Source organism: Nyctibius grandis, chromosome 17, assembly GCF_013368605.1.
Source record: "Nyctibius grandis isolate bNycGra1 chromosome 17, bNycGra1.pri, whole genome shotgun sequence".
NCBI classification, from domain to species: domain Eukaryota; kingdom Metazoa; phylum Chordata; class Aves; order Nyctibiiformes; family Nyctibiidae; genus Nyctibius; species Nyctibius grandis.
In genome coordinates, this window is record NC_090674.1 from 5,363,959 (window position 1) to 5,379,555 (window position 15,597).

Here is a 15,597-nt window from a genome sequence, read left to right on the forward strand (position 1 = left end):
CAGAAAGCCCGTTATTGGTTTTCATATGTTTACACTGGTCCCTTTTTGGAAGAAAGCAAAGTTGGGGTGACCCAGATCTGTTGCGGGAGTCTGCCTCTCATTTGCAAAAGTGATTCTGTTCACAAAAGGCTCATTGAAGGCCAAACTGATGCTCCTGAGTCGCTCAGGAGTGGCAGTGTTGTGCTTAGCAAACTTAAAGCAGTGCTGCCTTAAAAGGTGGGCCTGCGACTGCAAATGGATGAGAGATGCTCCAGATAATGAGATACCACTGAGCCACCTGCAAAAAGCTTATTCATGTAGGCGTGGGATGGCAGAGCTGAAGGATGAAGTATCGGAGCCAACAGGACTCTGCATTTTGCAATGTGAAGTGTGAATGGGGTGAACTACAGCTGCAGAAGTGCAGTGGGGGAGTATTGACCAGTCAGCTTGGGGAAAAGGTGATGTTCAAAAAATGACAAGTGTTTTGCAAAGCATAAATAAGAGAAATGACATGGAAGTCTGAACTGTGAGAAGGATTGCCAAACCAGTCTGGTGTATTGGTTTTAAAGTGGTTTCCTGTGGTAACAGATACCTTAAGAAGGTGGAAATTCATCAATTGAAGATACCCGGTTACAAACATGAATATTCCTCTGTGACCTCTGGGTCAGCTGATACCCTGAGCATAGTGCATTTTCTTTATGTGTTGCTAGTAGTCATAAACATTTGTAATCCTTTACAAAACAGCTGCAGAAATTTGCCTCTGCACTAGAAAAAAAAAGACTGGAATTTTGAAATTTCTCTTTTATACTCAGTTGCCACATCTGAGTGAAATAGTTGAGCCTGGCAGGTACTGCTTGTTTTCTAAAACAAGTAAAACTGATCTGTGCAGCTGTGAAACTTCTTGGGGAACACAAAAGGAGGTCGAGAAACCAGTCCAGAGCCTGGTTCTGTACGTGCTCCGTGGATATGTGGATACTGTAGAAATCAGGATCTAGTCCATTGGATCTGCTTGCAGATAGCAGTCCACTAATGACTTCTTTGTTTTGCTAAAAGTAGTTTCTGATGCTTTGTGTAAACTTCCTGTTCAGTTTGAGATTTAAAAACAGTAGGAAAATATTACTACTACTACTACTACTACTACTACTACTACTTGTGGAAGTGCCCACTGCATGCTAGACACTTCAGAAACATTAAGCACCGCTTCATACTCTGCAGAGATCAGATTGTCTGGACAAAGGAGTGCAAATAATTTTATCTGATGACTTTTGTGACAAGACTTAATGTGTATAAGGCTCAGTGCAGCAAATGGAGTGTTTACTCAAGAGAACTTTGTTCAAGAGCTTTAGAGAGACGTACCTGTCAGCGTTGCAGCTGATGGAGGCATTGCTCTGTTCTGTCTACAACGTTTTGCAAATGTAAGTATCAGTGACAAGAGTACAGAGTATTAAAAATTACTTCCATCTCCATCACATGCCCTTCAAACACAGTGCTAGTGAGTTCTGCCCCTGGTCTGTGTGTTCCCCAAAAAACCTGTGGCACAAGAGCGAAAGTAGGCACCAGAGAAGTGAAGGACAGTCTCTGTCATTTTAACCCATTCACACATATCCACTCCCTCCCTTCCCCAACCTGAGGACAATTTGGACTGTTCTGTTGGCAACATTGGCGTGTGAAGGTTATAGCCTAAACTGTGCACCTGGAGAGACAAGTCCAGCTATATTTAATTGAGGGCTGGAGTATGAATTAAGTCTTGGCATCCCCATGAGGCTCAGTGGAGGCAGTGGGGAGCGAAGGCTGGGAAAGCTGTACTGATTCATACTGCATTAGGGAATGAGCAAGGGCAGAGGTGTTCACTGGTATTTAAGTAAGCACAGACTTTGGCCCTGAAGCATAAAACCCTATCATTCCTAAAATTTATGATGTTAAGAATACAAAACCCCACCCTGATCAGTAAAGCTTCTGGAAGCCAGTCTAGAAGGCACATCTCACCCAGCACTCCTGTCCAAAACAGCTGAGGTTTTTTGTATGCCAGCCTCTAGAATAAAATCCCTGGTTTGTTGCAATAAGCTTTGGGGACTGTAAAATACAAGAGAATGGATTCCTTCTGGGCAGACCCTTTCATGATAAATTTCAGCCTAGAGCAAAGTTTTATGGCTGAGTTATAAACTACTAAAAGCAGAGGTTTGTAATGGAAGTGCTGACACAAGCCTTAATTAAGAGCCATGTGAACGATTCTGCAGGTTTAAGACAAAGGCAACTAAAGGTGCAAACACCTTTGGAAATTGGAATCCCTATCTTAAAAAAAAACCAAACCAAACTGAACTTGCAATGCATAGAATAAAATAACGGTCTGATTTTTATGTCAACAAATGTACTTCTTGGGCTTCCTCAGCTTAACTGTTCCCTTCAGTTTAGCTCTCTCCTGGCAGAAACATTGGTAGTTCCTCTTGGGAACAGAAGTTTTGCTTTTGCATAAGTTTGGTTTTGATCCTGCTTTCCAGGTTGTCAGAGGATACCTGGATTCATGGGATTTAGCCACCTTAGGATTGCTGTCTGCTTGCCCTGGATAAAAAGACATTTAATTGGGTACAAATTGTTCTATATGCAAAGAACCAATCGCTTGAGATAGGGGAATTGTCCTGAAAGGCAAGATTAGGATCTCTCCTTGTCTTGCCAGGTGCTTTGCTCCCTTCCCTTTTAAGCTTTGAAGTTAATACAGGTTTGAGTTTTTGTTTACAGCTAGTCTTCCTTTAAAATTGCCTTTTTAAGGCAGAATTCCCTTGTATGGACATATTGTTCCTGGAATAATTTGCTGAAATGTGTTAAAGTTGTTCAGTAAATGATGCACTTCTTTTTTATCAAGTCAAACCTGTCAAATTTTGGAATAGTAAACACAAGGTTAAAGCCTGCTCTCTGCCACAGCTACTCTCTGCTCCCATTGATTTCGGTGTGAGTCCCAGTTGCTCAGCACCACAGGCAGGATTACCTTTCTGAGGCTGAGGCATCTCATGAAAACAAACTGTGGAATAAAAAGCAGTTCCAGGGAGGAACTTCTATTTGTTGCCACTTGATGTCTTGAAGGAACTGCAGGGAGGTGAGTGAGAAACAGATAAGAGGCCATGCATGTTAATACCATGCAGTGATACAGCTCAGGATGGAATAAATGTTTTGCCCACCTGAGAATTTCAAGGCTCTGTCAGTGCAGTTAAGCCATCCCTGTTTCCAGGGAAGTCAAGAGTTGTTTAGTGTTGCCCTTGTTAAAGATGGCCCGACTGGTAGGAAGGAAGATGGTCTGTAATTTGGTTAAAGCTGCATAGAACGACAAGGCGTGTAGCAGAGAATGGAGCTGGGCGTCTGGACGGTCAGCCCCGTGCTTGAGATTTGGCTGCACAGTGAGCAAACCCCAAAAGAATATTGAAGGCAGCATTTCTGTCTTCAAAGTGCTGCGCTGGTGCAGGCATAAAACAAAGGAAAGAGGCAGGAGCATGCGAGAGTCTCTCTTAACAGCCACAGTGTAAAGGTGTGTAACCAGCCTTTCTGGATGGGCATGAACCATGGTAGAATGTGTTTTAGACAGACAGACATTTGGCCAAGAGCCTGTGTATCCATGTGCATGTGTACGTGTATGTTTAAATCTGACTGTAACATACTTAATGGGCCTTTCCATGTTGATTTAACCCTAGCTTAAACCCTTTCTCAGCCAGAACTGAGTTTAAACAGCAGTGCTTAAACTGACTCATTACATGTACGTGTTTGCTCTGTGTGGTAAAGCTGCACACTTTTTAGAAAACTGTATTTAAGGAGGAATGAAACAGGTTTGTCAAGAAGGAAGAGGACGTTAAACAAATCAGGCCATGTGGAAGAAGCAGATGAAAAATACACAGGGAGTGGGACAGGAGAAGCAAACTAAAGGGAACTTCACTGATTTAGCTCATCCCTTTGGAAGGATACACAGGGAGAGAAAAGGAAAGCAGGAGAGGAGAATTGAAAAGTGGATGGTTCTGAGCGTGTCAAGGCTGATCCTGACTCAGCAGAAAGTATTGCTGTGTGCTGCAGGTAACGTTATCAAGTGCCAGAGCATCCTGCTCCTCTGCCCTTTAAGGATTGATATAGGATGGCTTCTGGGCTCTCTATTTTTTTTTTTATTTTTCCTAGTAAGCTTTTGCCTTTTAATCTAGGAGACCCGAAGTAGGTACTAAAAGGTCACAAGAACTTTTTAGCAGCTGGAAGCTAGATGTGACCCCTTAATGCCCTGAAGACTTTAGCATCTGCTGCTAAAAGAGCTGGTATGTGTCAGATAAGTGCCTTTAAGTTACAGCAGAAAAATCAGACAGTGGCAGAGGGACAGGAGTGCCTTCAAATGGGGACCTGCCTTCACCCTTCCATGTCAGTGCCTCAACGCCAATGGACAGCAGGGCTGAAGCAGTAGCCCCAGTTGAAACAACTGCTGGTGAGCTGAACTAAACAGAAGGAGTCAGATTTTGCCTGTCTGATTTAAGTCAGGGCAGAGAAGACTGGTGAGATACCAACTGTATGTAGACCTGCAGAGCTGTTTCTATAACTCATGGTGACTTTGGAGGACAACTGTGAAGCTGACTCTTGACTGTATGCTATAGAAAGCTTAAAAAGATCCCAGTGAAAGACCACAGAACGTATTAACCATGACTTCTGGATTGGTATGGGGAGGATGTTTGTTTAACTTGGGGCTGAATTCAGCCCTTCCAGATTATTTCTGCTGTGGCTTTGGGACATAGACTGCTTAAGGAAAGGTTTTAACCCTCATCTTGGTGGAATATCCAAAGAGCTCTCACCTTTGTAACTGTTAAAGTTAAAGCTGTGAACCAGGACATGCTTCCTGAAGGCAAAGCCAATAAATACAAGGAAGCTCTTGGCTAACGCCACTGTTGTTGGCAGTCAAGGCATGGCTGTGTGGAGACAATATGCTGGAAGGAAAAGACTTTCCAGATGGGTGAACTCAGTTTGTTCATCAAACAGTGACATACCTGTTTGATTTTAGACAATAGTTGCCCAACAAGTAAATGGATGTGTTCTTTTGTTTAACTGAAAGAAGAGAAGTAAAGTAAATCCACCATATCCACGTAGTTGATAGGCATTAACAATAATGTTCTGTGTCAGAATGAAGAGCATTTGGGAAGGTTCAGCCAAGGAGCTAAGCCTCCAGTTCTTTAGCAAAAAATATGAGCAACCTTTGCTTTGCTTGTGTTGGTCACCCACAGAGCAAGTAACGGAGTTTTCAGACGTATTTTATAAGGGGTGAGTTTGGAGATCCAGAGTGGGAGATGTAGGAACTTGGGGAAATTTGGGGGAAGCAGGGATGATTAGGTTGGTGTTAATGACAAACAGGGGAACTGAAAAAAGGGTTTATAAATTTGCATGGGAACACATTAAGCCTCTCAGAAATGATGGAAAGGAAGACAAAGAGACACTGAAGCTCTAGGATGAGGGAGGGATCCAATGTGAGCTGCAGGAGTCCATGAAGCTGGGAGTACTCACAAGGTCTGTATAGTGAGGAGGCAGGGGAAGAGCAGAATGGAGACAGTTCTTGGTATTGATGAAGTGCACTTGACTCACAGTTATTGGGTGTCACACACTAAAATGTCCAGGGTGGGCATCCCCCTTGCCAAATGCTCTTGTGGCACCTTAGCAGATGGGCACGTGTCAAAACCGACTATCAGAATAACGTCCCAGTAATGACAGACTGGGTTTGCGCGTCGTCTCAGTGGTTTATCTCTTCCCCATCTCCAGTCCAGCATTAATGTGGTCTAGTTCCATCTGATTTTTATTTATGGGCTTGCAGAGAGCTGAATGACAAAGCAAGTTTACAATAAAAACATCTTTATACTTATTTCCACCTAATTTTGGAGTTGCCAGCTCTACTGATCATTTTTATGAACTGTCATGAGCATTAATGAAATTTTATGGGCATTTTCTTGGGACATTGCAGGATGATTTTTTTTCCCAAGAAAAGTCTGCAGAGAGAATTAGGGCTGTGTTGCCCATGGGTGGGGTTGGGATTTTCAGGCCTCTCCGCTCCCTCCAGTTGGTAAAACTTGTTCACCCCTCTCTCTTTCCACCTTTCCCTTCCTCGCCTTGCATTTCCCCTTTCCTTCCCTTTCTGCCTGTCTCTGATGGGTGACATATCAGAAGGTGGAGGTACCCAGGAGGCAGAAGTGGGGTGCTGGTAAATTGTTGTCTGTCAAGGTCTATCAAGACTTATGTCTAAGAAGGACAGAGAGTGACTGAGAGTTTTTTTTTAGTCAATGATGAAGTTTGAAAAGGCAACCGAAAGACTGAGCAGTAAAAATATAACCAAGGAGGCCAAGGAACTAGAGGCAACTGTGCCCTGAGTTTTGCCTGCTGGAAATCATGCTTCTGTCTTTTGTCTAGAGTGCAAAATTCTCATGGCTACAGCTTACTCCCGTGGCAGTGGAGGTAGGTGCGAATCTTTCCTTTAGCTTCAGCAAGCCCCAAGCTGGGTTCCTGAATAACAGGGCCAGTTTGCACTTGGTTCAGCACGTGAAGGTGCTGGCTACAGATGTCAGTCGTCAGGTAGATGTTGGGGTCTAGGTTTTTGCAGCAAATAGAGAAGTTCGAGATGAACTTGGGAAATCCGGAGAGGGAGCCAGGAAGCGCATCACCAGGTGGCTTGCCTCGCAGCAGTTTGCCACGTTGTGGTTCACCAGGTGGCAGGGCAGAGGAGCTGAGGCTGCCCAGCTTGTGCCAGAGAGGTCCTGGACCGTGAGCAGTGGGATGGGGAGAGGCAGTAGGGCACAGAGAGGTCTGGAGGAGGGAGGCAGCCCCTCTGCTCCTCAGAGCTGCACATCCACATGCTCGCTGGCATCCAGCTTCTTTGCCTGGGGCTTATCTGCCTATCTCTGATGGAAAAGTGACACAGGCTGTCAGCGGGTCATGCTGCCTATTGTTTAACGGTGAAACAAACTCTGCTGCTCCCCTGGCACCCCCCAGCCCCATCCACTTCTTTATTAGTCACCTGATCAGAGCCTTCAAATCCTTGACCCAAATCCTCCTGTGCCCAGCTTTAGGTCTTATCCCGCTCTGGCTGTTCTGTCCACCGGCGACCTGAGAGGAAAGGTATTGGCTGTGTGCCGTGTGATTAGGGAGATGCTGCTGGGTGTTTTGAGCTGTGTGCAAGGTGATAAGCAGGGGTGAGGGAGGAGGGAAAGAGCCCTTGATCGGTCTGAGCTGCGAGCTTTCCCTGATCCGCATCCCTTCTCTGCTTCTGCTGACTCAGTGACCCCAGGTTTACTGCCAGGGAGTGTCAGAGACAGTGACCTTGCCTGTCTGCTCAAGGACCTCTGGCACTCAAAGGCCGTGCCAGGCCAAACCAAGACGTGCTGAGGAGAAAGTTGTTTTGCAGAATTTCTTATCCCAAGATGACTTGCAGCTCTGCAGGACTGGAAGATGGTTAATCCTGCACTGATTGGTGCTGCGTGTGTGGCGGGGAGTCAGAGTGGTCATCTTGTGAAATGAGCTTTTTTTTTTTTGTCTGGGTAGGAAGGTTTATGTACTAGTAAGGACGAAGCCGAGAGGATTCATCAGCTCTTGGGAATAAACAGATTATTTTACTGCCAGAGCGCTCGCTTCAGTGTGGTCGGGGTTCTGAGATGGAGGGTCTCTATTTGCTTCCTGGTGGGCAGAGACACGAGTCACACTTTTTTTTTTCACTCAGAGCTGCCACTATTAACTGAGAGTACAACGGGGATTTTCTGACAGGTTCTGTGCAGGAGGTCAGAGGAGGTAGATATAACTGTCCCTTCTGGGGCTTAAAATCAATGAATCTGTGATTAAATGGCCCACAGAGGCTGGACACTGCAGGTTAAGGGAAAAGGAGTGATATTGGTGGCATTTTATGTGGGAGCTGCGGTCAGGTATATCTCTTGTGGCAGCACAATGGCCAGCAATCCCCAGGTCATGTCTGTCTTTCTGGGTCCTTTTAACGAGCCCCATGTTTACCTGTGCATAGTAGGGAGACAGAAAGTGGATTTTTTTCAAGGGCTGGGCTGGAGTGCATGTGTTTCTTTGGAAATTGGTTATTAGTTTTGTATTGGGTTTAAAAAAATGCTAACTAAAGAATATGAGAGCGTTGGAGTGGTTATTTTACACCAGTCCTGACATTACATAGTTGTGCTGTTACATAAGGTTGTTTCTCAGAGCTATAATGATGCAACAGTATTTATAGACCAATCTGGGTTTTCCTTTTAATGGCTTCCATAAAAAGCTCATTATTCCCTTCACACAGTCACTGACTGATTTACATGCTTGTCCTGTCCCTGGGCGTATGCTCCAGTTTGGGTAGCCCTGAGTGACACACTCACACTGTCTGCTTGTTGCTAAATGACTCTGCCAACAGCCTGGCCATGGCACTGCCCTGAGCCTTACACCAGACACTTGTCTTTCGGGGAGATGGCGAGGAGAGAGGAGGAGGAGGTTGACAGAGAAGGGAAAAAAGCGCTGGTGTTTCTGCAGGTTCTGGCAGTACTGTCACCTCCTTGGAGCTGCAACTCTTTATCATTCCTGGTGTATTGACCTCACCAGGCAAGGGACTTGACCTGGCACGAATGGGTGCATGTGGTGTGGAGAAGGAAGTGACTGCAGAGTAAACAGAATCTGTCACCTGAGCCAGGGGTACCATTGAAATCCATGCTCGAACCGGACTCGTGTCCGGTCAGGCTGAGAATGAGGAAGGAAAAAAACCCCATGTGTGTTCCTCAGAGTGACATGGGAGGGTTTGTGTGGAGGACGCACGGGCACAGACCTGCGCTGATTGCCGCTTTCCCCGGCTTGATCAATGTCCTTGCATCTTTCCCCCTGCAAGCCCTGACGTTCCTCCTTTAGCATATTGGATTTTTTTTTCTTTATTGTAGGGAGGGGCAGAGGGTCGGGGCAGTTTTATGGCAGCTGTATTGATCAGTAAAATTTAATATAATCCCTGCACTTACTCTGTGATCGTTAAGGGGATGGAGAGCTGGTGAAACATATTTAAAAAGAAGTATTTTCAGTTTTATTTCCTCCCATGCTACTTTTCTGAGTCTCTCTTCTCTTCTAAACCTGGCATCAGTCTCCTACTTTGTATCCCTTCAAAGGCAATCACACATTTTTGACTGAGTTTTCAGAGCTTGCCTTTGATTTGATTCAGTATTAGGAAAAGACTTACCTGGTCTGGCCCAGTGCTGGGTTCATTCACCCTTTCCTCAGCTAACTGTCTTGCAGTTTCTGGATCTATGCAATTTTGTGTCTGTTGAGAATCTCACTCCTTCTTTTTTATCTCAGATATATCTGGAACTCCGGTTGCTGAAGTACCAGGTTGCCTCTTGGTGGTCTAATGCCTCCCTCTCACGCAGTGCCCCTGTGCATCGCCGTGTCTATGGGGAGCAGCAGCACAAACTGACGTGCCAGCTACGTCTGGGCAGGAAATTGGAGCAGAAAAATGACAGCTTGAGTTTCAAACTTGTGCTGATTATCCCGGAGCAGCCTTTTTTGGGCACTGCTGAGTGGTGCTGCACCACAGGTGAAATACCTCCTCTGCGGAGTGAGCTGCACTGTTAGTGCCTGATATCGAGCACTGAAAGGTTACTGTATGTGGTCTTGCAGCTTAGAGCATGGGCAGAGCAAACCCTGTCTGCCAGCAGGATGGACAACCTCTAAGAGGCCCACAGGGCTCATTCTGGCTCACCCTGTGAGGATGGGGCACAGCATTTGTAGTGAGGTTGCTGTTACTGTTGCGTCCTGATTTTGGAGAGGGCTGCAGCAAACAGGGCGGCAGCCATTATTGAAAATTATTTCATTTTTGACCAAATTTTCTCCTTCCTGTCTCTCCCTCCCCCTCTTTGCAATCACTCTTTGCAGTCACTTTGAGCAGCGTGTGGCGAGAATCACCAGCCCCTGCGGGCGCCTGGCTGCCTCTGCTAGATGCAGAGACCCTGACACTGATTTATATTTTGGTTAATTGTCTCCATCCATTAGTCTCCTCATCCTGCTCCTTGTTAAAGATGCAGTTGCTGCTAATGTCTGTAAATGAAACACATTTAAAAGGCATTGCTCCCAGTCCGAATCTGGCTTGGGTTAACAGTCACTGGAATTTGCCACCTCCCGAGGATCTTGAGGGGGTCATATCCCCACTCAGGTGCCGTACAGCGACAGGGCAGCCCAGGCATTTGTCAGCACCTCTCTGCTTACCCTCAAGCAAGGGGCCAAGAGACTGAGGTGTCTGCCCTGTTTGTCTGGTCCCCTCTGCAAGTCACTCCGTGCTGAATGTGCTGGCAGGGTTGGCTCCAGAACCAGGCTGGGAAGATGACTTTCAGCAGATGTAAGGGACTAGTTTGCTAGGGCCATTTGAGATTGAAGAGAGGTGACTGGGGTGAGGGTTCAAATGCTGGTTAGCATGAGGACCAGGGGACAAGACAGGACCAGAAGAGGTGTTGGAGCAATAGCTGCTGGCTTCAAACACTGCCAGTCAGAGGCCTATGGTGCAGATGTGACTCAAAAAAAGTTTATTGTTCCCAGAGGTCAGTCACACAGGATTGCTGCATGTCTGGTTGCCGCAGCCTCCCTGAAAGGGCTGGCTCCTAATTCATTTATATGTCCCAAGGGATGGCCATACTTAGCAAATCTGACACTTCAGTGGCAGTCCCTGTGATAGACTTCTCCTTCCTTGAGCACGGCTCGTGGCTCATTAGCTAGACCAGATGACGTTGCGCATGCAGCGTGTGCCAGGAATGACAGTACTGCTGGTTTAGCTGTTGTCCTGCCGGTGCTTCTCTGTGGACTCCACCGATGAGTCAATGGATTACTGTGACATCTTGTCCCAAACAGACACCTCCTGTCTGGGGGACGTTCCCACCAGTTGTTGATGTGGCTGTCTCTCCCCTTGAGTGCCTTTTCCTGTAAGCGACACAGCTATCGAATGACCACTGGTGGACCTTATACTGCCATGACGGAGTCTCAGCAGAACAACCAGCTTTGGGGGAGACAGAGGACCAACTAGTTCCATTAAACATAGACAGTGCAGCAATCTAAGCATTCGTAGAGAACATTTGCAATGTTTTTTTTTTCTCTCCAGTGGTAACTTTTGCAGCCATCAGTTATTAGTACGTCTTATTGCTGCTTTGCAGAGCAGGCTCCTTGTATCAGAGCATTGGGATGCGACAGGCAATTTTAGACTATCGGCTCTGATAACTGTATCTGAGCTGCACAGTTATTCACGTCATCCTGACTATACTCCCAGAGTCCTGCACCAAAGTTCATTGGGTTTGGTTGTGAGGTTTTAGGGTGAGGAAGACCTTTTTTTGTTGTTTCCCAGCGCTAGCATGGAGCCTGCGCCATAAACTTCCTATGCTGTGCTCCCCTGCGGTTTTCTTTTGTTGCCAGTGTCACAGGTCAAGTGTACAGTGTGTTCGGAAATGCCCTCCAGGGTCAGGTGGCCATTTTGTTAGAGAGCAGCTTTCATTTCATACTGCATCTAGGTAAAGGAGCCAGTTGGACTTGGCCTTTAAAGCTTTGTGGTTGCTGCTTGCAGTGTGCATGGCCTGAGTTGTGGTGCACTGGTGAGCTGTTCAGTTGCCTGTGGCTTAGGCAAAACCCTTATCACAGGTTTCTTGCGTTCCTGGTAAATGGATCTGTTGCTCCTGTGCGCTCTCTTCATTAGGATTTGAAAATTGCCCAAGCCATAATAATATCCAGTCGCTTCTCTGACTGTTGCTTTTGGCAGCAAGACAGAGCCTCGTGGCAGAATGGGAATCCTCTTGGATGGAAAGCAGCTTGCAAAAGCCTAGGACATTCTTTTTGGTGACTAAATGGGCAAGGCAAAGGCAGGATGGATAGATGGCATGAATGGTTGATATGGTTACTTCTCCAATGCTACGTGGAGCACAATAATAAACAAGCACTTACACATCACCGCTGCCAGCTTTACTCCTTGTTAAAGTGTTCCTTACGAGGCCAGGTTCATTACAAGGTCTGGGCCACTTGCAGCTGTTCTCAAAGCTGCAGAGTTGGCTTTGAGGGAAGTCTACAGTGCTGTTAGGTAGCTGCTGCCTTTCCCTTGTTTCTTAGTAGGAGGGATGCTTTGTGAGGATGGGATCTCGCTCCTTTAGCAGCAATCATCACACACTTCTTTGCCACGTGAGATCCTCATCGTTTTTTAACATTTTATTCCTCCCGATAGCTGCTAAGTATGATGTTGCAAAACAGGACGATGGATTCAAATAGAGAATGAGCAACAGCACATCAGCTGTAACTGAAAGCAACAACGTGAGTTTATCTTTACTAGATATGTTTAGATTCACTGTTCAGATATAGGACAGGGGGAATTTTAGCGTTCTGGACTAAGGTTGAATGTGTATGGGATTTGAACTTCAAACTCAAAAGTCTTGTAGCGCTGCAAGTTCTTTTGTAAAACTTTGCCCACCAAAATAGCAGAAATACCTAAAAGACGTCTTGTGATCAGAGCTTTGATCATCCTGAGCCAGATATCGGGAGAAAGGTCTTATGAGACTGTCAGTAACACTGAGTCGCTTCATAGTTTGAAAGCAAATCTAGATGCGGCCAACCAGCCACGTGCCTTCTGGATCCCTCACAGTAGGTACTCCGTTTTCTACCCTTCCTTTTACTGCAAGAGCAAAACTTGCTGCTATGAGATGGAAGTGCCCAGACGATCATGCCTCAGAACATGTTCCCCTGCTGCTTGGGAACATACCTGTGTTAGTGCGGGTCCTCAAACCGTTAATTACCCAAACCCCATGCAAACTGAATGTTGCCATGGCAACCTGCAGCCCTACAGAAGGCTATTTGTCTCCTCCTTGACCTTTCAGGAGATCTGTATCTTGCTCAAGCCCCCTTCTCTAATCCGGTTTTTAAAATATAATATTATGCTACTGGAAGGGATCAGACCTTTAATCTGATTGTGTGTGCATGTGTCAGTGCATGTATGGGGGGGGTGCCTGCATTAACAGGCACCCAGCAGCGGCTCAGAGACAAGACAAAGGAAAAGCAGAGTGTGACTTGGGGCTGCAAGTGAGCACCTGGGTGGAATTATTGGCTTCAGCACAGAGATGGGGGAATCCTCTACATGAGAAGGACCAGCCCTCTCCAGTCCCCTCCATGCAGGCTCCTTCCCACTGAGGTCACACAAGATGAGGACTTTGGAGGGGATGCTGTGACCCCCATTTCAGTTTCCCTTCCCGTGAGCCTGGGTCTCTGCCTTCCTTCACTTGCATTAGTCACTGTGCCAGACCAAGCGACCAAGTTTTAGGCATTCCTACGTATATGTTGGTGCCCCCAAAGCGCGTGTTTGGGATCTTGACCTGAAGTCCTGCAAGCTGGATATTCTTTTGCCTGTTTTATTCCCTCCGAGGGAAGGATCTTTAGTCCTCCCTTGGCTCTGCCTGCTGGAGCCCAGTGCCTGCGGGACGGGGCCTCCTGTACAGCACGCGGGCACAGAACTCCACAGCTGACACTTATGAGTGGAAAATGAGGAATGGGACTGAGGAATTGGGGACTAGTTAGTCAAAGGGAATTGAAACGGGGGCGGAGGGGCCTGCCCCGCACAGGTGAGGGCACTCACCCAGCACAGGTGCGGCCTGTTCCGCAGAGCTGCTGCGTCTGCCGGGCAGCCGGGCAGCTCTGCTGAGGGGAGCACATAGTGCAGGTCGCCTGCAGAGGAAGGTAAGTGCTCGGTTGAGTTTTTCAGAGAGCTGTTTTCTGTGGAGAAATGTGTTAGGATGCTTCTGGGATTTGCATGGCAAATGGCTGAGGTAGATGTGTGCCTGCCTCGTGCTGTGGGGCTGGTGTTGGTGAGGGCGGTTTGGCTGGGGTGTTCCCTGCAGGGACGGGCCTGGGCAGGGCTGAGTTGTGAGGGAATTTGGCCCGGCTGGGTTTATAACTCCTGTTTTGCAACTTTTGGTACATCTCCCAGAGGCTGTGGTAGTGCTGTGTCCTTTGTCCCCTGTCTGGGCCGGCCAGCAGCGGGCAGTGGGGTTTCAGGGCTGGGAGTGCAGTTGCAGGGCTGCAGGCTGAGGTAGTGGGTGTGCAAAAGCAGGGTCATTTCTGAAAATGCCCTTCTTCCCAGCTAAAGCTTGGAGTAACTGGTGGAGTACCTGAAGAACTGAGACTCAATTAAAAGTTAAATTTTCACTGGCTTTATTAAATGGCATTGGGATGAAAGCAGTTAGTTGGACTTTGCTCTGTGGAGGTTCAGGAAGGGTCTCTTGTAAAAATGGCATTTGTTTACTGTCTCATGCAGTCACGGGTAAGGTGGAGGTGGCAGAGTTAGTTGCAGAACCAAAGCTGGTGTTTCATTCTGTTGATCCAACATGGTGGTATAAAGTCCTCTGTGGTCTAAGCAGAGCCTTAGGCAAGTATGTCCCTTGTTAGAGAGTCCCCCTGATCACTGGAGCCTGATGGCAGCTGTGTGGAGCTTTGTTTGCTGGGGCCTGCTTGGCCTACAGTATTTTAAAAAATGCTTAAAGTCTTCACCTATGCAGAAAGGTATCTTGATTTTTCCTAAGAAGCTCTGGTTACCATTCACTCTCTTTTCTCATACTAAGACTGAGCCCCAGCTATAAGCTAGCTCCCATTGTGCCAGGTGTAGAACAAGCACAGCACAAAAAGACAGTCTCTGCTTCAAACCTCCCATGCACTAAGGCAAAAGGAACAGCTCCTGGGGACAGTTTGATGTGTTAAAGCTGTCTCAGCCTGTTTGCCTTATCTCTAGTCTTTCTTCCCTTTCCTCTCAGTGTCACCTTGGTGTTCAGTTTGCCTTCTGCAAAGGTATTCCACCAAAGTCATGTTTTCCTGGGATCCTGCCTGATTGTGTGGGTAGACAGTTAAATTCAAAGCCTGCAGAGTGTACCTGTCAGCCCTGTGGTATCTGCTCACGTGTGGAGTTATGACTTGCTAACGCACCTTTACATACCATGGTGATTTTAGTTTTAAGGCCATGGAAAATCTCCTAAAAACACAAGATTGTTGGGGAATAAAAATATCATTCTGGTATGGTAATGTTGCCTTCTGTGCAGATGTCCTGGGTTTAGTTTACAGTGGATATATCGCAGTGTTCTGCACTCTTTGCATTTTGGAGAATCAAATCAGGTTAAGGGATTGCTATGCTCTCTTCCAAAGAATAGGTAGTTGCATTTTAGTGGTGGATAAAACAATTCCTTCTTGTAGCTCTCTTAACGTGTTTACATATCGGAGTTTCTTTGGACTCGATTGGGATGCAAGACACTCTGCAAATGCAAAGATGTAATTATCCCATTTTTCTTGTCCTACTCCCCACTGCTCTCCCTCTGCACTTCTGGCTCATCTCCTCCGCCCTTTCCTGAGCATTGTGCTGATAGCAGCGTTTATCTGCATTTGTCCTCTGTCCCTGACATCCAGTTATTGATTGGCATGATTAAAAAGAACTGATAATCACTTCACATTAATCCCATAAATGACTTAAGACACCAAAATATTTGCATAATGCATCTTAAAGGTGGCAGCTAAAAGAGGATAAGACCCAAAACTGCTTGGCACAGGAGAAATGGGCTTCCCACTCACCTGTGGGCTTGCTTAAGTAATTAGCCTTCTGCTTGCATAAGG

General features: G+C 46.6%; 1 protein-coding gene across 1 annotated transcript in view; it reads left to right on the forward strand.

Annotated features, from left to right (window-relative positions):
- Positions 1-15,597, forward strand: part of SAMD11 (sterile alpha motif domain containing 11) — a 156,621-nt gene that overhangs the window by 90,813 nt on the left and 50,211 nt on the right. The window lies entirely within an intron of this gene.